The following is a 22,716-nucleotide window of genomic DNA, read 5'->3' on the forward strand; positions in this document are numbered from 1 at the left end:
TATTAATAAGAAACTTGATATACAGATCTGGAATTAGGGGCGAGATCTGTTAGTTCTCAGTGTTGAAGCCTTGAAAGACTAAACTTTTCTGTAAATCCGTTTAGAACTGTCTAAAACTTTTTAGTCTTTTAAACAAACAATGTAAAAGTCTTTTACAGATATGATGTTGCCATTAAGCCACATCACTCTCTGGCTCTTTAATAGCCTGGTGTCAGCAACTGAGGTAATTCCAGCTCCAATAGTGTAAATTAAAGTTGTTGCAGTTAAAATGCTAGTAGTTGTATCTTAGGAGAGGGTGGGCAGTTTGCCATGAGGTGAACATTGCTTATCCTGGCTTCTTGCTTCTGGTGCCCCCTCCATGCCCTTAGCTGAGTGTCCCATGGGGCTTGAAGCATTTGCTCTGAAAAAATCAGAGTGTTCAAATAAGGCTCACTATCATATCCAACAATGGCAGCTGGTGTGCAAAACCCACTCCTGACCTCCTCACAGCATCGCCTGCTTACAATAGCCCTATAGTCAATTCTATCCCAGAGTTGGTCCCTTAACTTTAAGAAATTAGGGAAAAATTTTCTCCAGTTTTTCCCTAAAGCCCATGGAAAAATTTCATATTTGGATTCTTCTTCATCTTCTTCAACTGTATTAGCCAGATACAGAGCAATAAGGAAATTTATCCTGGTATGCTCATTTATAGTAAATTTAGCCCTCTTGAAATAAACAAAGGTCATAGCCAAAAGATACTTGTCTGCAATCTTACAGCAGCAGTCCATCCACAAGAAATCTTGAATTAAATCATCATCAAATAATCTAAAGAAAGCAGTCATTTCCTGACGCTGTATAACTAGACAGGGTCCTTTGGGGCGTTTAGACTTTTTGCTATTATGTGCATTTTTTTCAGATGCTGGCCAACTATCTTTAAAAATAGGACGCTTCAGATTAACAGGTTTTTTAGGCTGATGTGATCTATTTGACCCTGATTTTACATGAACAGTGACAGTAGGTGGTGTCTCACAACACAGCTGATTATGCCTCATTTTGGTTTCCCAAGATTCCTGCCGAAACCTGGGGCTGAGGAGCGGGCCCGAGCCAGAGGCCGGCCTCCGGCAGACGCTCTCGGACCCGGAACTGGAAATTTTTAAAAAGTAATTTCAGAAATAAAAACTATACTAGAAGGAACTCAAGAACAAAGAAGCATAATAGATGATGCCTCAAATTAAATTTTAAAACCAGAGGGAAATAAAGGGTTTTGAAAAAAAAAAAAGGATTTAGAGAGATAATGACAAATTCTGAAAACAGGAAAAAAGAAACAACATACAGACAATAGGAGTCTCCGGGTGGGGATAAGATGGGGTGAAGTACAGGGAGGAGGACAAGAGAACAGAAGAAAATCTACAGATTTGTTTAAGCAAATTTTCCAGAAATTAGTTTTTAAAAAGATTTAAAACTATATATTGAAAGAGCATACTTGTGTACCTGAAGCTATTAGCCAAGAATGACCAACATTGAGACCTATTCTAAAATTACCAGACTTTAAGGAGAAAGAAAAAATTTCTTTGGGCATCTAGACAAAAAGAACTAATGACTTATAAGAGAATAAAAATTGGATTACCATCAAACTTTTCAAAAACTCTGCTTTATGCCAGCAGAAAATAGAGTGACATATTAAGATACTCAAAGAAAAAGATTTGAGCCAAGGATTTTATATCCAGTAAAACTGATTTTCAAGTAGAAGAGATACCGAAAAACGTTACCAGCATGCAAGAAATCAGGGAATATTGTTCTATGAGCCCTTCCTAAAGAATCTGTTAGAGCACAAGGTTAAGATAACCAAGACAACTGGAGAGACATTGCCAAATGACTGGTTGTTAAATTAAATTTATAGTTTCTTACAGAAGTAAGACTAAATGATGTGTAAAGGAGAGAAAGTATAGTATTTAGAGGTTATATACTCCATCAGTGTAGATATAATACCTATAAGCAATTTGCAGGGAGACTCGGGAGAGCACATGGAAAAACACTGTAACTGTTTTTGGTAATCTTGTTGGGGTAATGCTATTAGTATTGCTATTCTGTTGTGTGTGTGTTTATAAATAAAAAGAAGTTGAATAATTAGGGGATATTATAGTTCTAATATCCCCTGTGTTGGTCCTTGAGAACCAAAATTCTCAGTGTATATAAAAGAAGATATAGTTGCAATATGGAAGAACTTAAGTAAAAGCCCCGTGGTGCTGTATTTCAATTTTAAATATCAGTATGATATTCATAAGATATTGATTTTTAATACATATATATTATTCTCTCTATATATATATAGTATAGAATATATATCATTGTAACTCTATCTACTTAAAATCCCTAGAAACAATAACCCACCTGATAGCAATGAACATTCCTAGCATATAGACTATGGTCTTGAAATACTAATTCTAAATGAAGCTAGATAAGCTTGGAGCATATCGTCATGTAAAAAAGCAAGGAACCTTTCCAAGATCACTAAATCTTCCCGTAAGGACTCAGGAACCAACCTGAAGGTGTTCCCCTTGGTCAAAGATGGCACAATTTGAACTGTAATAACAGTAATTACAATGGCTTAAAACATATTGTGTAGTGAAAAATTAACCTTGCCCAAGGAGAGATCTGGTCTTTGCTCTCAGCTCCTGGAAGGTAATCTCTAGGCCCTTGGAATGTTCTGCATGAGCAAAGTGTCTTTGCTTATTTTAGGGCCTTGGGACCCCTAATAAGGTGATTTATCGTTAGGGCTTTGGGTTATGCAGTATCAGCTCAGCCTCTGGAGGGGCTGGAGACTAAGGTCAGCTTTGCAGGTGGTCTATGTGAAAAAGCCCCCACAAAAACTCCAGATACCAAGCTCAGGTGAGCTTCCCTGATTGGCAATACCCAGTGCATAGTGCCACAGGTTGTTGGGAGAAGTTAGCGCTGTCCAGGACTCCAGTGGGAGAGGACATAGGGAAGATCTACGCACAGAACTCTCTTAGGCCCTCACCCGTGTGTCTCTGCCCTTGGCTGATTTTAATCTGGATCCTTTGGAGGTAATACACCATCACTGTGCGTGTAATACCTTTCAGTCAGTTCAATTTGAGTAAGGTTATTCTTTTAGCTACAATTCACATAACTGTTTTATACACAGTTTCCTCTCTTTGTATCATAAGAGACCTAAGCAAATATCTTATTGAAGTTCACATATTTTATTAATTAGGATATAACCTAAGCTGCTATAACATGGAGACTCAAAAATTCCTTCTAGTGAATTATCAAACCTGAAGGTGGTCTTGGGGATCCCCAGACTTGCAATCAAGGTCATAAGTGAGGGTTGTCTTGGAGACTGCCTAATTCTGCCCCTATTAAACACGGTTAATAAACCTAGTATTAAAAAAATCAGTCACCTTTGGAGGATGTTTTTGTTGTTGTTAGTGCCTTCAAGTTGACTCTGACTCCTAGCGACCCTGTGCACAGCAGAAAGGAACCCTGCCCAGTCTGCCTGCGCCATCCTCTCACCTTCCAGCACTATCTCAAACTGTGTGCTGCACTGCTATTCACAGGGTTTTCATGGCCAATTTTTTGGAAGTGGGTGGCCAGGTCCTCTTCCTAGTCTGTCTTAATCCGGATTCTCCACTGAAACCTGTCCAACATGGGTGACCCTGTTGGTATCTGAAATACCAGTGGCATGGATTTCAGCATCAGAGCAACATGCAGCCACCACAATACGACAACCGACAGATGGTTGGAGGGTGTTAGGAAAAACAATTATCTTGAAAAGTAGTAAATAAAAGGACAAAGCAAGCATTAATTCTGCCTCAATTATATGAACTGCACCACTGGACAATCAAATAAAAGATTAGGGGAAATGTATCTTTGGAAAAGTAATACAAGTAAAAAATGAAGCAGAAATGGCTGAAACAGAATCTCAACATTGTGCAACCGTGGAGGAATAGATTTAAGCGGTAAGTATCAATAGCGCCTGAAACTACAAAAAGAGAAACCACCAGAGAATATATGCTTTATGCTGAAAGAATCCTACCACCACCTTGCCAAAGGAATCAAATCTGACCTGAGTCTGATCCACCATGTGGATCCAGCTACTGGTGCGCAGGAGAGAACGAGGACAGGGCAACTTGTTAAACTGCACGATGAGTGCTAAGCAGTTAAGACAATCCAAACTGCGGGAAACTCTAGGTCAAATAGCCCCTAGTTTTGCTACCGACTGTAAAGAAAATAAAGGGATGGAAGAGGAACCTGTAGACTAAAAGAGACATCAAATTATAAAATGGGCAAGTCTAAATTATAGTGTCTAAGGATAACATTTAGGTGACAAAAATTTAAAGAAATGCAAGGAAGTAATTATCATAAAATTTGCACTAGTGGTTCCTGAGGGCAGGTGTGAATGAGTAGTAATTGCAACAAACACACAGAGGGGCTTCCTGGGTGGCTGGAAATGTTCTGTTTCTTGATTTGCAGGGCTGGGTGCAAGAGTTACAAGAGTATTCTCCTTATATAATTTATTAAGCTGCACTTTTATTTTGTGTGGTTTTCTTCATCTTTTGAAGTTGATTTTTGAATTCAAGTGCAAGGCTTATGTTCACCCCTACTAAATTATATTCAACTCATTTCTGTAGATTCTCAAGATGTATTTGGATCGTTATCATGTTACCCAAGATAATTGTTATCCCTCTTGGCTTTACGCTATCCACAAATTTAGAGGCAAAGCATTTTCACCAAAACAGCTAATTGAAAAAGAAGTCGACAGCCCAAATTCTATACCTTGATTGGAATGGTGCTTGCACAGATACATTCATCAAAACTCAGCAGACTGTACACTTTAAGTGAGCACATGCCTCCTTCACATGTTTTTCTTCCCCCCATCCCTTTCCTGCCAGAAAGATGGCTGGGACTTATTGTGACTCATCCTCAACCACACAAACAACCTGAATATGAGGAAGCAACTCTCTGGGAGGAAAGTGAGCCCTTGATGACCATTCAGGGTACAGCCCCTTGTGACTGGGAACATTCGCCTTCAACTCTAGGTGAGAGAGCATCAAATTCTCTTTCATTTTTAAGCCACGTTGGGTGTCTTTGTCTTTATCCCAAGAGCTGCTTGCTCAACTGTCTTCAGGTGCCAAGCAGGGAACATAAATATATGAAGAGGCAAGAGTAAGACAGTGGGACCTGTGGAGAGTGGAGGTGGAGAGTACATACTGTCCTAAAAGCACTCAGATTTTTTAAAAAAAATTTTTTCAACATACTGTACTGCAAACAAAAGGTCTATAGGGCCAAATTCAACCTGATGGCTATAATTTGCAACCCCTGCTTAATCAGAACGATCTGAATAAGGTTATTCTTCTAGCTACAAATTCACCTACTTGTCTTGTACACATTTCTTCTCCTTGTACAGAAGTACACCATAAGAGACGGAAGCAAATGTCTTATTGGAGTTTATGTATTCTATTAAGTAGGATACAACCTAAGGTGCCAAAACAGGGAGACTCAAAACTTCAGTGGCTGAAACAAAATAAGAGTCTATTTCTTTCTGCTATGCAGTATGGAGAGACAGGTGCTATTCCTCAGGGGGTCATCCAGGGATGCAGGGATCCTCTATGTTGCTGTTCCAGCATCCCCTGAGTGTTCTTCTCACTTCTTGGTTGCAGTCTCCTCACCACCACTGTGTGCAGGAAAGGGAAGGAGGAAGCAGAGGGAAGTGACCCAGAGGTGGGACACATCACTCCTGCTTGCATCCCATTGACCAGCACCTAGTCACACGGCCACACCCAGCATCAGAGGAGTCTCTAACTAGGTCACTATGCTTCCAGCTTGGGGGGATCTATTAATAAAAAGAAGACAGGAAGAAAAGATGTTGGGGAACAATTAGGAGTCTCTGCCACCTATACATTAGTCTAACAAATTTCTGACCTATCAGTGTAACTTGGGAGAACCAAGAGGGTCAATCTGCCATGATTTATTCTTCAGGAATCTCTGCTCCAGTCTGGTGGTCATTACTTTCTATGAGGTGCTCACATCTAGACTTTTAATAGCTTGGTCTAGACCCTCACTCAAGATTTTGATCAAGCTCATCAGTCCTCCTTTGCAGAAACTATCTTTTTCTGTTTAGGGAAATTGGATTTAAATTTTATCTTTTCCCGTCTTCCTGCAGCAATCTCACTGCTTGGGATTCTTCAGAGATGAACACCTCAGTAATTTCCTTCCAAGCCACCCCCAGTACCATGAAATATATTTCTAATAAGCTAAGAGACAGAAAAAGAAGACAATAACAGACAGAAATGGAACCATTTCCACTAGTCTAGTAAAAGAGAGAATTAAGAAACAAAAAGGGAGAATCAAAATTCATTTTTGAGAGAAGTTTAGCTACATCAAAAAAATGCTTCAAGTCCTTTATCAAAAATGTGGAAATTATTTCGGTGTCACCCTCCTTTATACGCATGCTTCCATTGGGTTTTGTTTTATTTTATTTTATTATCTGTTGAAGGTAACTAGAATTGCAAGTGTCGGCTTCTCTGAATAATCACTATGAAGTCTTCCCAAAAGAAGGCAAGGGCTATAATCCCAGTCTAAATTTTTGGATCTCTTCCCAGTTAAACGTCAAAACAGTAGCTTTCTTTGGGATAACTATTCTTCTTTATTCTATTGAAGAGCCTCTTTAGTGGTTTGTTCTGAATAATTATATATCATGCTTGACTTTGCTTCACATAATATGAAAATTTTTATTTTCTTATTCTCTATGGTAACCACTGGGTTACTTCAAGCCTGTTTCTTTTCTCTCTTAAATATATATCTATTTTCCTGGAGGTGGAGGTGGAAAATCTTCAAATATACCAAGGCAGAGAAAGCATGAGCAGTTTAGATGAACAGAAACAAGTAGCCCCTCCACACTTCATCCACAGCAAGTCAACTTTGCTTTTTCCTGAAACTAGACATTTTCACACCCTGGGAATTCCCAGTTGCTGTTTACTCAACACGGAATGTTCCTTCCTCCCCTCTCATTCTCAGACTAGGGTTCCTCGCTCTTGGTTCATTGTCAGCTCAAAGTCCACCTCCATCCTAATGCCTTCTCTGATCATCCAGAGAGAGTCAAGTGTCTTATCTCAACTAGGCAATAGTTTCCCACTACTAATTTTTCAGAGTACGCAATTGTAGCATCATTTTTGATTCTTTTAAATACCTTCATAATTCTCACATTTATGCTACTTACAAAATTGTTCTCTCATCAGATTACCCACTTTTGTAGTCACTGTCTACAAGTATCTTTCCTTTCTTCAAATTTCACCATAAGGTAAGCTGACTTTTCCAGAACAGCAAGGAACCCCAGGCTAGCTGACTGAAAACACCAGGATCTGGCAGACTGCTCGGCAGGCAAACATTTTGTCTCTTCTTTTGTCCTGTCTTTGGTTGGCTTTTCACCCATAGTAGCAGGTCCCATAAATATCCTAAGGGGCAGAAGATCCCTGTCCCAATAACTCTGCTATGTGACCTGGAAAGGAGAAAGCATGCTTGAGAAGGCTGCAAAGCTGTGACCAACGGGCAGAGTTGACAGCTGACAGACAGCTGAGCCTGCCCAACCACACACTTTCCACTTCCCAAGGTCTGTTTCCCACACGCTATCATGTGTGACCCAAGTAGGTCAATTCTTTTACTCAAATGATTTCTTTCTGAATATATTTAGAAAACTGTCATGTTCATCTGCTTTTACTTTTATTAGTAAAGAACACTTATGTAGGGACATATCTGGCTGGTGCTGACATTTGATAACATTCACAAAGTAGCTTGTTTATTTTCATTATCTCATTTCTTCCAACACATCACTCCTCCGGGAGGGACACCATCTGCTCCTGCAAGAGGAACAGTGACATACTTCTTGCTGGTTTTCTCCAGGCTTCAGACTCCAGGAATACCAGTACTCCTCCATCCTCTTGGATTTTCTAGATTTTTGTACAGAAATTTATATAAAAGAGAATTGTAATGCTGAGGTGTTAATTAGATATCAGAATCCTGTGAAAGATAAAAATGAGCCTAACAGGAAGAACTGAAAAAGGAAAAGAAAAAAACAAGGAAGATTTACAAAAGATTTCAAAGACTTTTAAAACCACTATAAATTATCTCCTCTGAGATAAAAATTCTAGAATATTAAAATTATTCTGTTCCCAAGTACTTAGCTTATTGACTGTTAAAATATTAATATTGTGCTTTCCTAGATTGAGACTAACTTTTAAATTTCAGGCGTTTAGGTTTAGAGTTCAATTCATAGCTTATTAAAGTGTGGAATGTAATTCTCTAATGTTCTTGCAACTGTGTCCCAAAGCTCTAGAGCATACATGCTATATGGGCCAATTAATATCGGAATTTCATAATGCATGTTAGCACTATAAACAATTAGTATTGAATAAAGTGATTCCCTTTTTAAGGATAAAATGACATTGAACATATAACAAATATTCATTGAGAGGCTACTAGGTCCCAGGCTCTGAAGGTGGGAAGAGGGTGGGGAAGGGGGTGGGTGAGGATGGGTGGGGATGCAAGTAGGGGGAGGGGAAGTAAGGAAATTAACAAAACATAACACAGTACCTGCTTTCAAAGGTGTTCACAAACCCTTTGGAAAGGATGGAAGGAAAGGGGGAGGAAAAGGGAAGTGCTGTTGGTACGCGGACAATTGTATACCGACAATACAAAAAAGTAACCTCCAGTTTTCAAATTGCACAGCCCCTTTTTTATAAAGCCCGGAATCCAGGACTTTCCTGCACTGACCCAACTGAGGAGCTAAGGAGATCGATGGCTATGTCTTTTTCCCCCATAGGGCCTATAATATTCTTACTTTCCAATCAAAAGGTAGACCAATTCCAAGTGTAAAAACAAGTTTAATTTGCTGCTGCTTAGAAAGCTTTTTTAGCTCAAGAGTTCTTTGCACTTCTGAGGAAGCTTCACAACTCAAAAGGCTGATAACATCAAGAACATGGGACCCACAGCCAGGGCATGGACTTCTGTCCCAGCTCCATCACTTAGAAGCCATAAGCCCTTGAATGCACACCCTCGCTCCTCCAGTTTCAGAGGAGAGAATGCAGGAAAGCACTTTGTGTACTATAAAGGTAGAAAGGAATGTCAGGGACGGGCCTGGTGGTGCAGCGGTTAAATGCGCACATTCTGCTTCGGTGGCCAGGGGGGTTTGCCGGCCGGGATCCCGGGTGGGGACATGGCACTGCGTGGCAAGCCATGGTGTGGTAGGCATCCCACATGTAAAAAAGTAGAAGAAGATGGGCATGGATGTTAGCTCAGGGCCAGTCTTCCTCAGAAAAAAGAGGAGGATTGGCAGATGTTAGCTCAGGGCTAATCTTTCTGGGGCAGGGAGGTGGGGTGAAGGGAGGTCAGTTCACGATGCTATTGTTCCCTTATGAGATGATGAAACTTGGTTTAGATAAGACCATTCATCAAAATCACACACCACACGAGGGATGGAAAAGCCCCAGAAGAATTCAAATTTTCCATTTCTGATTAGGCTGCCCCTCTTAAACTGAGCTCTAATCCACACTGATACTTTGTCCTATGAGTAACTGTCCATCTTCACTTCCTGCCACACCTCTCAGACAGGGCCATATCAGCCATTGCTAAAATACAAAACATACTCCAGCCCCTCTGGGACTGTCACCAAAGTTTTTCCTTAGGTGTTAGTACCCCAAACCTGGCACTTTCTACCTCCCTGGAGTAAGAGGTACCTTTTTGTATTAGAATGACTGCCTCCTCTCAATAGGCTGGCAACTACTTGAAGACAGAGATCATGCTTTATTAATCTTTGTATCACTGTCAGAGTACCTGGTAAAGATGGGAATAGTTTATTGAATCAACAAATGGGTGTATGCACATAAACCGTAATTTCTGCCCACAAAAAAATACAATTGTGACATACTCCAGCTATGCGCTTATGTGGGTTTCCCCAAAGCACTATCGCTCTCAACATATTTCTATAACAGCTTTATTGAGATTTAATTCAATACCATAAAGGTCACTCAGCGTACAATTCACTGGGTTTTAGTATATTCAGAGTTGTGCATCCATCACCGCCATCAAATTGCATAACATTCTCATCACTCCAAAAAGAAACCCCTTCTCATTTCTCCCCACCTCCTAGCAACCACTAATCTACTTTCTGCTCTTTGGATTTTTAATTTATTTCTTGCTACACAGTAAACATAGCATCAAATCGTAGAACGCACCCCTTTGCATGACTGAGAAATAAAAGCTGAGGCCGCTTTGATTTAGTGCAGAAGTAGAGAATCACTCTCCTTGCTCCGTGACCTTGGACGAGCTGTTGAACTGGATTTAATTTCTTCATAAAATGAAGAAGTTTAGACGGTGTGTGAGGGCACCTTCTGGTTAAAAAACAAACTAGCAAACACGAACAAAACAAAACAAACGCCTTCCAGCTTTAATTCCAATACTCTACCCCAGGTAGCCTTTCCTGGATTTCCTTAAGAAATGTCTTTAAAGATCTCACACCAGAACTGCTGCCAGCCGCTGCCCTTCCCGCGAAGGGCCCTAGAGAAGATGCTTCCTCTTTTTCTTTTCCTTTTGGTTGTCTATTTATTTCTAGATTAGCAAAGGAGAGAGAAACTGCAGAGGCCAGCGGCCGAGCTCCGAGCGCCGTGCCCGCAGGAAGCCTCGCCCAGCCCGGGACCGCACCCTCCCGCGGCGCCCCTGGAGAGGGCCGGCCGGGCGCGCGCCACCGGCGAGGGAGGGGCGGAGGGCGGGGGCGGAGCCAGCGGCGCCGGCAGCCAATCCCGGAGGCGGCGCGTCCCGGGGGTCCGCTGCTGGCCGGCGCGCTGGGGGCGGGGCTCCGCTTGACAGTGGCGGTCGCCGGGCAGCCGAGCCCGGGCGCAGGAGCGCAGCGCAGGGAGCGCGAGCGGCGCAGGCGGTGGCGAGGGCGCCCGGTCCCCGCCAGCCCGGCTCTCCACGCAGCCAAGTAGCCCCCCGCGGCGGCGGTGGCGGCTGCGGCGTCCAGGCTATGCTGCAGGTCTCCTCGGGCGCCGGTGTCCTGGCCTCTTCCTAAAGGTACCCAGCGCCTCTCGCCCCCTCGCCCCAGGGCACCGCAGCGCCCGGAAAGTGGCTTTGTGAAGCTCCTGTTCCATCGACTGGGTGGTGGGCTGGTGAGCGGGGTGGGTGGGGCTGGGCGGGGCTGCGCTGTCTGGGCTGCTTTGCCCGTGAGGAAGAGGGTGGGGGCTGAGGGAAGCGGGGTGGGGGGAGGAGGGCTGTCTCCGGGCAGCAGCTGGCAGCATCCCCATCCTCCATCCTCCTCCTGCTTCCATGTGGTTTGAAAGAGGTTCTGTTCCAGGAGAAAGTTTGATGCTGAGACTTGAGCAGCCAGACTCCGGGGGCCCTGAGGCCCGCACCTTTAAAGAGAGGCGGATCACCCTGCCGGGGACGCCCGTGTTCTTCTGAATATGGGCATGCAGGAACCCGTGCCACTTTCTGACCCGAGCAGCATTCCTGACACAGGCCCTTCCCTGAGGAAATTCCTCTGTGGGAATCCCCGTTGAGGAGGGAGCTTTCCGGAGGCAGGGCATCCAGAGCCCCCACATTGTGGTTTTTGCTTGAAAACAGTGCAGCAGGTAATCAACGCCCCCAGGTTCTCTCCCCCTAGAATGGGCGCTGCCAAGATCTATGCTCTGACAGCTTCATATATTTAAGCCTACCTTATCTGCTAATTAAAGATCCCTAATCACCAGTGTGTCCAAGGTGCCAGTGATTACGTCTGTCAAATCTTGAATATTTTCTTACTGCCACATGCTTCCAATCGGCTTTCCCTGAGTGCTGGGACGGTGATGTGGAGCACACTGAAGGGAGTAGAAGTTATGGCCCAGCTCTTAGGGTGAGAGGTGGGAGCAAAGAATACCTGTACCCGCCTGAAGATGAGAGAAAGTTTCAGCCTTCAAAACAAGATGGATTAGGTAGGAATTATTTGCTTTACAAAACTTCCTCTCATGCAGAGAAATAATGAGTCAGAATTGAGTTTTACACAAGGGTGTAGGAACACGTCTATTGTAAAGTAGCTTAGAGTAGAAGTAGTAACATGAATATCACATGCACTTGAAATTAGTAGATCCCAACAAATACATGTTGAATTCTGTTCAATTCTGATCATTATGATACCTTTCTGATCACACATGTGGATCTCACAGTTACTTTATTCATTTCTTATGAAGACCTATTCATACCCTAAGACAACTTCATAACACCAACTTTTGTGTCCTGGAGACACCCTTGGCCAAAGACATCAACATCCTGTTCTTGTCCATATGATTGATACCCACACCAGGGAACGTCACATCTGTAAGAACATTTGCGTCATAAAGAGAAGGAAGCTTCTTTAGTCAGTGGTGACACAGTATATGGACACATATATTGAGTACATACTATGTACCAGATATGTTACTAAGTGTTTTACATAGGTTATTACTTTAATTCTCACAATCACTCTGATGAGGTATTATTACTTCCCGTATTTTAGAGTTTAAAGAGCTTACGTAATTTTCCCAAGTTTATGTGTCAAGTAAATGAAAGAAGCGAGATCTGAACCTGGGTCTGTTTGACTCCCTGTCCAGGCTCTTTGCTACTACCCTATGCTGTCTCCCAGTCCCTCTTGAGAGACAGTTGCCTGTGTTATAACACAGTAGGAAATCCAAATATGACAACATATGATGTGTCTACTGGCTTCCTAGATCAGATTCGTTTATAGAATATCTTCTCCCCCTGAATGCCAGTGCCTAGCAGGTATTCTCTTCACCAAAGGGCAATATAAGGGGATCCCCAGACTCTTCCCAACCCCCAGTCCCCAGCATGTAAATCAGATGGAAATCTCCAAACATATAAACTCCTTGCCCTTTCAGATAGGTTGGTTCCCGAAGACAGGTAACCTAGTGTTTCCCTCACTGGCACTTAAGGAGCAGTCTCTGCCCTCTCAGTCATCAAGTCTATTTTAGGTCTGCACACACAAGTACACCCCACCAGTTGGCAGCAACACATCCCCTGCAGTCTTCACACTGGCACACTCGTCTTCCTGTACCAACTGTCAGAGGATGCCTGACACAGGCCAGCCTACTTAAAAGGAAAGACTGAAATGAAGCCTCTGCGGAAGGTAGTAGTAGTCCAGGGGATCCCTGGATTCTACACTGCTGACCAGAAAGGAAACTGACTTAGTGCCCGAGGAACAGGAAACAGGCCTTCTTCATGTTGTTTAATGCTATGTATAGAGTGTAGCCTGATGTCAACACTATTGAAGACATGTGTTCACCGTATAGAAACCCTTTTACCTACTGTCTTGGCGATAGATGTGGCCACACACCTATTTCTGATTTGATTCCTTGCATTTACACTTAGGCAATTGTCACTTGGCTGAATGGTATCAAAAACTGATGTCACAGCTGTGACACAGTAAGTTTTGAAGCTGCGCCTAAGAAATCATGTCTATTATTATGATCAACAGCCATGGTTTTATCATTCTCTTCCCTAGAGGTGTGTGTGTGTGTATTCTCTCCCTTGGTATAGTTTTCAACTCGCTCTGGTTCCAAAATGATGTGCAGTACTAAGCCTGAAAAGAAATGAATGCATTTTTGAGCTGTGACCGTATGCTGCCTGGATACATAGCCCTGTAGTTGGCATTTTACTCATTTCACTCTAGTGCTAAGAATCTCAAAGTCCTGTGTACATGGTTTGGGATTTCAAATGGACTCTCCTGTCTAATTATTTCACTCTCTACCCTGTAGCACTGGTAAGGTTTGAGTTTAGAATATAGCCCCAGCACCTCCCCTCTAATATCTCAAAACTGCCAGAAACTGGAGCAGCACTAATTAAATTGGGAAAGTAGAACATGAGGTTTGCTCATTGTCACACTCTTGCACCAGAATGGAAAATGTGCCAAAATCATTGCTGGGGATAAAGAGTGAAGTAGACTTCTTTAAAATGACTAGTGATCTACAAAACTATACAAAATTATTGACATCGCACAGTTGCCTAAAGTTGGGTTCATGCATATACCTCATTAACTTAAAACTGGGCAGTATCAACAAACTTCGACTCTGCATTCTATGCCGTTTATAAAACTTCTCATTAAGTAGCAGTCCATCTTTATTTCCACATTTCATCAAATCTAAAATGCCATCAGTTGTAAAACATAGAATCACTTTTATGTTATACCAGAAGAAAGAGAAACTATTGCCAATTATATTATAACATGCTACTTTAACAATGGTCTTCCATGACACTGCATGAATTGGTCACACTTGTCTCTCATTGCTTTCAAGTTTCTTTCATCTCTTCCATGAGTTTTGGTACTTTTTCCTGCCATTGCCTTCAGTAGCATTGCTTAGAGTGTGATAGGCAGTCGGTTTGCATATATCTCAGTAACAAATTGTAACAGATTCATCTTCTGTGTCTGTCTTCAGTCTGGTAAAGCATGTGGGTTTTGCCTTGCAAGGTCATATGGAAATGCCAAACAAAGACAAATGTTTCCTTTAGTAATATAACATTTATGCCCCACTGCTCTGTGTCAGTGAATACACAGTAACATCTTTCAGTGCCAAATCATAGTGTAATCTTTTTGAAACTCATTTAAATAGCAATTAAACAGAACACGTGCAGTGCCAACAATACCCATAACTTAGTAGAAGTAATAACAAAGTGAATAGCTGTGACCAAGTTTATGCATATGCAGGGAAATGAAAATTTTGCCATGACTACTGTCAAGTTGTCAGCAATTTTAGGATACCATCAATATTAACACACATCCTGATTTCAAGGAGGTTAACATGTGAAAAAGAAAGAACTTTAGCAATGAAATATGCTAATCTGTACCCACTTAGTTCATGAACTCTAACCTGCCCATCTTCTTACATGTATTCATCCATTCATTGATTCATATAATCATTCACTTTGTTTGACTCCAAGCTCCAGGAAGGCAAGGACTTTTTCTGTCTTGTTCTCTACTGTGTGCCAACCACTTAGGATAGTCCAGGACACATAGTTAATCTGCTCAATAATTATCTGAAGAATGAGTGAATGAGTATTGACAATGCCATGGAGGTGTATCAAGTGGTTCGCTACTCTTCAGCTGGTTAGAAAACGTATTCTCAAAATTATGACATTGACAGAAATGCAAAGCAGAGAAAAGGGGTACAGGCTGGCATTAAGTCCTTGATTTTATTTGCAGAGCCCAATTCAAAATATGTCATGCCATTACAAAACTAGTTCACGGTATATAGAAATTCTGTTGTAGCTTTTATTGATCTTTGACCACTGAAGGAATTTATAATAACTTACATCTTGGTTCTATAACAACTTTCATCTTGTATTACCCAAAGCCATTAATTGCTTGAATTTATGCACAGTTCAATTTCATGTACTTGTTCTGTTGTGTATTTGGCGTGTACCAGAATTAGCAGAAAAATAGCCTTTCCTTCAGTAGGCACCTCTGAAACAGGAACTCAGTGCTGGTGACCTTGTCTGAATGTACATCTCCAGGAAGATAAACATCTACTTAAAGGCCTTGCCTTACAGTCCACTTTTTAACCCCCCAAAAGGCCATCTTTACATTTTGACATTTGACAAATCAAAAGACAAAAAGGAAAATCTTGACGGGCAATACAGACCTCCATCTGTCAGTGCCTCTGTTTCCTTATTGCTCCCTAGTTAAGCAGAGTGCACTTCTAGACCAACAACAGGAAGTCAGATGAATATGCCAGCAGAAAGAATGGCTGGGAGGTTTAGCATAGCAGCTAACTCTGAAGTAGTCCTAAGGATCAAAGTGAGTTAGCATTGCCCAAATAATGCCATCATCTATGAATGTAATAACTGGACCTGCAAAAACACACCCAGATTCCAGTCCATTGACATGTGGGACCTCTAAAACACATATATAACAAACAAAGGTCACTTATGGGTTTCTAAGATTCATTCAGTCTGCTTGCTCAGGGGAGGATAAATGGTGTGCGCAGAGGGTTGTTACTGCCTCTCCCCCTGTACAGTTGAAGTAATGTGACATGTTAGTGGATACTGCGAAGGGTCCTGGCAGAGAGACCAGAGCTGGCTCTTTCACATAGAAGAAGATAATTATTAATTATGTCTTTTTCGTTATACAGTCATGTATCATTTAATGATGAGGATACATTCCGAGAAATGTGTTGTTAGGCGATTTCATCATTGTGTGAACATCATAGAGTGTGCTTATATAAACCTAGATGGCATAGCATACTGCACACCTAGGCTGTATGGTACAAATCTTGTGGGACCACCGACCTATATGCAGTCTATTGTTGACCGAAACGTCATTATGCGACACATGCCTGTACACTAAAATAACTTACATGTACTTACCTTTATTAAGTATTGTTAACTTGGGCCAGACAAATGGCAAATGACAAAAAAAAAAAAGTTTAAAACTTGTTTTTTCTGAACATGGAAGATAGAATAAAAGAAAAGCAGAATAATCCCAGCTGCCAATTCTATGATTATGTGGGGTGTTTTAATGGTACCCAGGCTTTGTTGTAATCAGGTATGGCAAGACATGCAGACATGGAAATGACTGTCATAAAGGAAGAAGTTCATTATACCCATGGCTCCCTAGAAGCAGGAGGCACAGATGTGACACAGGGCCACAGGGGAAGCAGCGGGGTCAGTCAGGAGGCAGAGGGAGTAAGGGGAGAATGTGGACAAGAGCCTTTATTGTGGTTTCCACTGGAAACCAGAACAGGAAAGGCAGGGTAAGCAGGGTTAGGATTGGCTACTTTGAAGCATTTCAGAGGGCTCTAGGGCATAGGGCTGTCCCTAGTTGTCTGGTACCTGGCACTGAGCTGATTAGAGCAGGTGGATAGGGACCCTGAGTGTGAGAGCCAGTAGTGGAGGTGGTTAGGAGTATGGGCTCGGGAAGAGTTGGTTTGCATATGAAAGGCACCCTGGAAGGCAGCTCGTTTATCCGTTTATGCCAGGTCGGAGCTGGCCAATCTAGGAGGGATAGTCCCTCCAGGGTCATCAAGGCCCTAAGATGTCAAAACATCAGAGTACAGAAAATGAAAGCCATGATTAATACGTGGGGATTTTTTAAATACTCAACTAATGAATTACGACCATGTATAGATGGAATATTCAGCCAAATATGCATAAATGCCTAGCTCAAGCTCTGACACATGGTCCTCATCCGGTAAACGTTAATTAAATCTGAGTCGTGGTGCCAGATGGTCCAGCCGTGCTCACAGTCGATCTTTGCTGGATACTGTGGTCAGGTGTGCAGTGTTTGTCTTGAGGAAAAGAAAAAATGAGAAAGTGCGCACTCCATAAAGTATCCCCAGATGAAAGATGAACCACCCAGGCAGAAGAGGAGCTAAACACTTAAATCTTTAAAAACATAAGTGAGCCCTTAAGCAAATACATCTTCTGCTGTGAGATCTTAAAATCTATAAGGTAATTATATGTTTGGGGTAATTATTATTCACAGTGGATTTGGAATATCAATAAAAGTCAGGGAACATGAAAGTTAAAGGCAACTTTTAAAAAGGTGGTTTCTCAGAGTGAAATTAGAGTTTCAAAGTGAATGGTGTGTTGCAAATGTGTTCAGGAGTAGACTTCTAAATGTGAGTTACTCAAAATCGCGTGAAACGTACTTTTTCTGCTTGGCTGCGTATGAGTATTGATGAGATGATCAGATGATATAGATACACAGAAAGGAGTGGTACTGGAGAGAGCTGTATGAAGCTAATCAACAGGACATGTGGTGGTGACAAGTCTAGGCATAGAATGTTTAAAATGTACCTGTGCTAACACGTGTCTACTTTGAGGATGCTGACGGAGGGTGGTGATGAGTGGGATGGACATGGGGTTAGACTCAAGAGTTACTTTTAATGATGAATCGCAGGATTGCATGATGGTGGGAGCGTTAGGACTCACAGCTAATAAATTAAATGAGTTGTTGCTATAGTGAGCCTCATGACTTTTCTTTATGTGACTGGTTAATGATTAAAATGTCTTTAAAGTCCTACAACGTTCCCTTGGAATCTTGACCATGCACGTTAAGAAATAATAATGAAAATGTGAGCAGGAGGTCAATCTAATAATCTCCTAAGGTAATTCCTTCACAGTGAAGACTCTGAGATTGCCCTCTGCTTTCAAATTCCTTCCACTTTGTGACTTCACACACATCTCCTTTGCATCGTGTAGGAGTTTATCTGTGCTGATGGAAACTGTAGGAGTGTTTTCACTGGAGCACAGCTGCTCTCCTATTGTGCTTCCAAACTGACGTCATAACTCTTTAATTAAAGTAGCAATATTCACGTAAACTGACCAGTGAAAGCATTTCTCCCTGGCTTATGTTGCTGACCTAGATTTGATGTGGATCAGGACATCAAATCTAGGTTTATCACTTGGGTTTATCCCCACCAGTGAAGCATGTCTCTTAACATAATATACATTTTATAGTCCAGGCTTTTGTGGACTTTTAACCTCTGACTCTGTACACGAATTAGGCCTATGTAAAAATGGAGTAGTCAGTCAAATGAGATAATATGCGGAAACATTTGAATTGTCCAAAAAATGTAAAGAACAATTACATCTATATGAGTGCTGCATTTTGCTTCCAGGTGTTTCTCAACATCCGTGATACTCATTAGTCTTTTGCTTGCGGGAGTCCTTTCTTTGTGTTGATTCTGTGAGACCCCATGATGGGAGGGTGAGGGGAGAGGGGGCAGCTTTCCTGGAGCAGTTCTAGGTATTTGCATTCGTTTTAGCTTTAATCTTCATGAATTTGAATTGCATTCTTTCAGAAGTGGAGTGGAAAGAGGCATACCCTTGCTTGTCTTTTCAGCCCTAGAGCCTAGAGAAGTGTCTGCAAATGGTAAGAGCTTAATAACTGTTTGTTGAATTAGAAAATATTGTTTGTCTGGTTGACACCAGAATTTCTACCCTCCTTTGGCTCAAAGATCCTTATTAATTATAAGTAGACGTTCTTACAAAATACTTTATAATTTGATAGTTAAATCATCCAGAATGAAGAAGCAAGAACATCAAAACTGAAATTTTAACAAATAGAAGTCATGATGATAAATTTGCCATAACAAATTAAAAAGTCCATTACAAATAACCATTATTAAAATTCTATGATATTGGACTGAAAACTAGACAGATTAAAAATAATAACATAGAAATTTCCGATTTTGATTTAGATTATTTAGTGAACTTAAATTAAGACATACAAATAAGCAATACAGCTTTGAAGAAAAGATCAGTTACCTAACAAAGCTTGCTAGAACAATAGAATAACAGTTTGAAAACAGTAAGAAAAAGAATAATGTATTTTGGTCATAACCAAATAGTGCAATAAATTTCAGATAAGCCATAGTGATAAATGTTGGAGGAGAAAAAAGAAGTACCATAATGATGGATATATGTCATTATACATTTGTCCAAACCTGCAGAATGTAGAACACCAAGAGTGAGCCCTAATGTAAACTCTGGACTTTGCGTGATTATGACGTGTCAGTGTAGGTTCATCAGTTGTAACAAATGTACCACTCTGGTGAGGGATGTTGATAGTGGGGAATGCTATGCATGTGTGGGAGTAGGGGGTATATGGAAAATCTCTGTACCTTCCCCTCAATTTTGCTGACCTAAAACTGCTCTAAAAAAACAAAGTGTTAATAAAAAAGGAAAAGGATGGAGGGGAGGAAAAGAGGCAGGGAAAAAAAGCAAAGTAATGTATTTATCTTAGGTCTGAAGGCAATGAAGATTCTTTTGAATATTCATGTCATCTTACAAAAGACATGCGTTGCAATATAGAAAACTGAAAATCATTTAAATCATGAAACATAATAAAACAATTCTAAAAGGCAAAATGACAGAATGAGAAAGAACGTGACTAATGAAGAGTTATCTAAAATATTTAAGGGGTTGATGTGAATATGGACTATGTGGCATGAGTACTCAGATTCTAGTCCATGGGTTTGAGGGAGATTAGCAGACATTTTATTAGCATAAATACAAATGTTATTTGTATTAGCAAATTTTGTATTAGCAGAAATACAAATGTTAGATCATCACATGATAGGTTCAGAGCATAAAACGTACACATTAATTACCGCCACTTAAAGATATAATTTGCGCTTGGACAAAAATGAAAAGTGATTTGGAAAGTTGTAATTCTGTGTCCACTGACGACTTTTTCGTTTGTTGTTCTAGTAAAACAAAAATAACAATAACAATCCTTGAACTACCACTAAAGGAGGTAAATCAGAGGGACTTTATTCAGAAACCACTTGAGACAGAGCTATACATCAGGATTTTCTTCTTTTACTTACACAGTTTTCCAGACAGTAGAAACAAGTTCAACAAGACTTTAGTTTGGACACTTACAGACACTAGTAGCACGTTAGACAGTGTCTCTGCCTTAGTTCTATCTCTTAAAAACACACTTAAAACAGTACCTAAGGTTTTGAAATTTGGTCTCAATCCTCATAAAATGTTCCCTTCAGCATTGTTTTTCTTATTTCTGTGGGAACTGGAAGTAGAAACTCTATCTCTGTGAGTACTGCATGCGAATGGAGAAGGACTTGCCTGACCATCCAAGCGATCAAAGTAGAGGTTGGGGTGTCCCTTGAACAGTGGCTCCTTTATGTTGGGTATGTTTCTGGAATGGAAAGAGCTTTGACTCAGACTGACCTGGGCTTGCCACCCCCTTATCTACGGAATGAGAAGTGAGTCAGTGCCTGTTGAAGGCTAACTGTGTGGCTGGTACCAAGCTACAGGCTTCATTGCATTCTCTCCTTATCTCAGTTAATGCCCACAACAGCCTCCTGTGCAATAGACTCTGTTATTATCTCTATTTTACAGATTAGGAAACCGAAAAACAAAGAGGTTAGATATTTTGCCCAATGTCACCCTGAAGTGAAGAAGCTAGGAGAAGAACCCAGAGTGTCTGACCCCAGAATTATGCATTATGCACCTACATTATACTCCCACGGGGTGTGCTTTACATCCGTCAGCCTTAGTTTCCTTGTCTGTAGAGTGGGCCATTCATTTCTACGGGGCAAGTTTGTTGTGAGTTTGCGAGAGAATATGTATAAAGTATCTAGCACGCTAATGGCCTGGTAGAGAGTACGTGCCTGTTGTTATTGCCACTTCTGTTGCTTTTGGAAATGACTGTAATGTAACAGACTAGTGCAAGTCCCAGGTATTTTTTGTCTCTCAGATTTAGCCCAGTCTTGCTCATCGCTATAGCACTCACTCTCTCCTAGCCATTCACCATTCCACATCTACAGGAGCTCCCTTACTGGCCTCCATAAGTCCAGTCTAGAACCCTGTCTTCTTCACCAGGACCCATCTTTTCTTCCTTACATGGAGTGACTAGATGAGTGTGGAACAGCAGAAGTGGAAATGGAAGCACTTTGAAAGGGAGTGGGGCAGAGCGGCCTTTTTCTTTGCAGAAGTGTGCACCGACTCATCAAAACAGTGGAATTAAATCCACCAAAAGTAGAACAGGAGGAAGGTTTCCACTTGACACTCTGGTACCAAGAACTGGAGAGTTAGCATCTTCACTTGCTATCCCCTGAGTCCTGGATATGTTATCTTCTCAAGTAAGAAGACAAACATAAGCAACCTCTAGTTTACTGCGGAAACTATAGAGAAAGAGTGCGTTTAATTACGGTTCCATAAGGTCTTAAGTAGTTAGACCTTAAGCATGCTTATAAATATACTGTAGCCAGTGAAACCTACATTGTGTTTCTCCTGACCTTTCCCTGCCGAGATCCTGGAGCATCCACTTAGGAGTTTTTAGAAATCAATTACAAAATTACTCTCTTGTTCTCACAGGTCCAACACCATGGGTATGTGATGCCTGATTAATATATTTTAAAATATATTTTAATGTATTTAAAATACATTAAATACATTTTTAATGTTAATACATTCTTAAAATATATTTTTATTATGGAAGTGGTGTGTGTTCAATGTTGAAAAATTTAAAAATGTAGTTAAGCAAATAGAAGATAAAAAACATCTATAATCCCACTTCCTAAATATAATCACTGTTTGTATTTTTGCATGTTTCCTCCTAGATTTCTTTTTTTCACATAGAGATATATTGTTTACAAAAATGGAATCATTTAACATACTGTTTTATAAGCTGCCTTTTGCATATACCACAATTTATCCCAAATATCTCTCCGTGATAGTAAATCGTAGATTTTTAGACAAACTGAAGGTTATCAGACCTTGGTCCTTGTGTTTCGAGAAACTAGAAAAGCGTCCACTTAGCCCCAAGGCTGAGGACTTTGTCCATCTGACCATCTATACAGAAGACGCACTACCTGCCTCGTGGAGTTTTGAAGTAGCCCAAGTTTGGTTTCACTTGCAAAGTGAGAGCTCCACATCCAGACTCCTACCTTGGCCCAGTATTCCTGTCACCATGAGCCTCCCACTATTTTCATGATCTCCTGAGGATGTCAGAGTCACCCTGGTGGTTCCAACATAGAAGCGAAGGGTAGCTTTTTCTGCCTTGCATCTTCTGAGAGATGAATGTCGGGAGACACACAAACCTGCCAACTGGCCTCTTAAAACCAAGGCCATCTGCCAGTCAAAAGCTGCCGTTCAGAGAGACCAGCCCGGTGGCATAGTGGTTAAGTTCATGTGCTCCACTTTATCAGTGTGGGGTTCACAAGTTCAAATCCCAGG

The 22,716-nt window shown here is 41.2% G+C and overlaps 1 protein-coding gene and 1 pseudogene across 2 annotated transcripts in view; one reads left to right on the forward strand and one right to left on the reverse strand.

Moving 5' to 3' along the window:
- Positions 1-263: 263 nt before the first annotated feature.
- On the reverse strand, positions 264-1,111 carry LOC100064375 (speedy protein A pseudogene; annotated as a pseudogene).
- Positions 1,112-10,826: 9,715 nt separating this feature from the next.
- The window catches only part of FRY (FRY microtubule binding protein), a 404,013-nt gene continuing 392,123 nt past the window's right edge, over positions 10,827-22,716 (forward strand). For both annotated transcript variants that reach the window (XM_070239478.1, XM_070239480.1), the window contains exon 1: positions 10,827-11,061. The gene's annotated coding sequence lies outside the window, so the exon portion shown is untranslated. The remainder of the gene's footprint in view (positions 11,062-22,716) is intronic.

This window comes from Equus caballus, chromosome 17 (assembly GCF_041296265.1).
Source record: "Equus caballus isolate H_3958 breed thoroughbred chromosome 17, TB-T2T, whole genome shotgun sequence".
Lineage (NCBI taxonomy): Eukaryota > Metazoa > Chordata > Mammalia > Perissodactyla > Equidae > Equus > Equus caballus.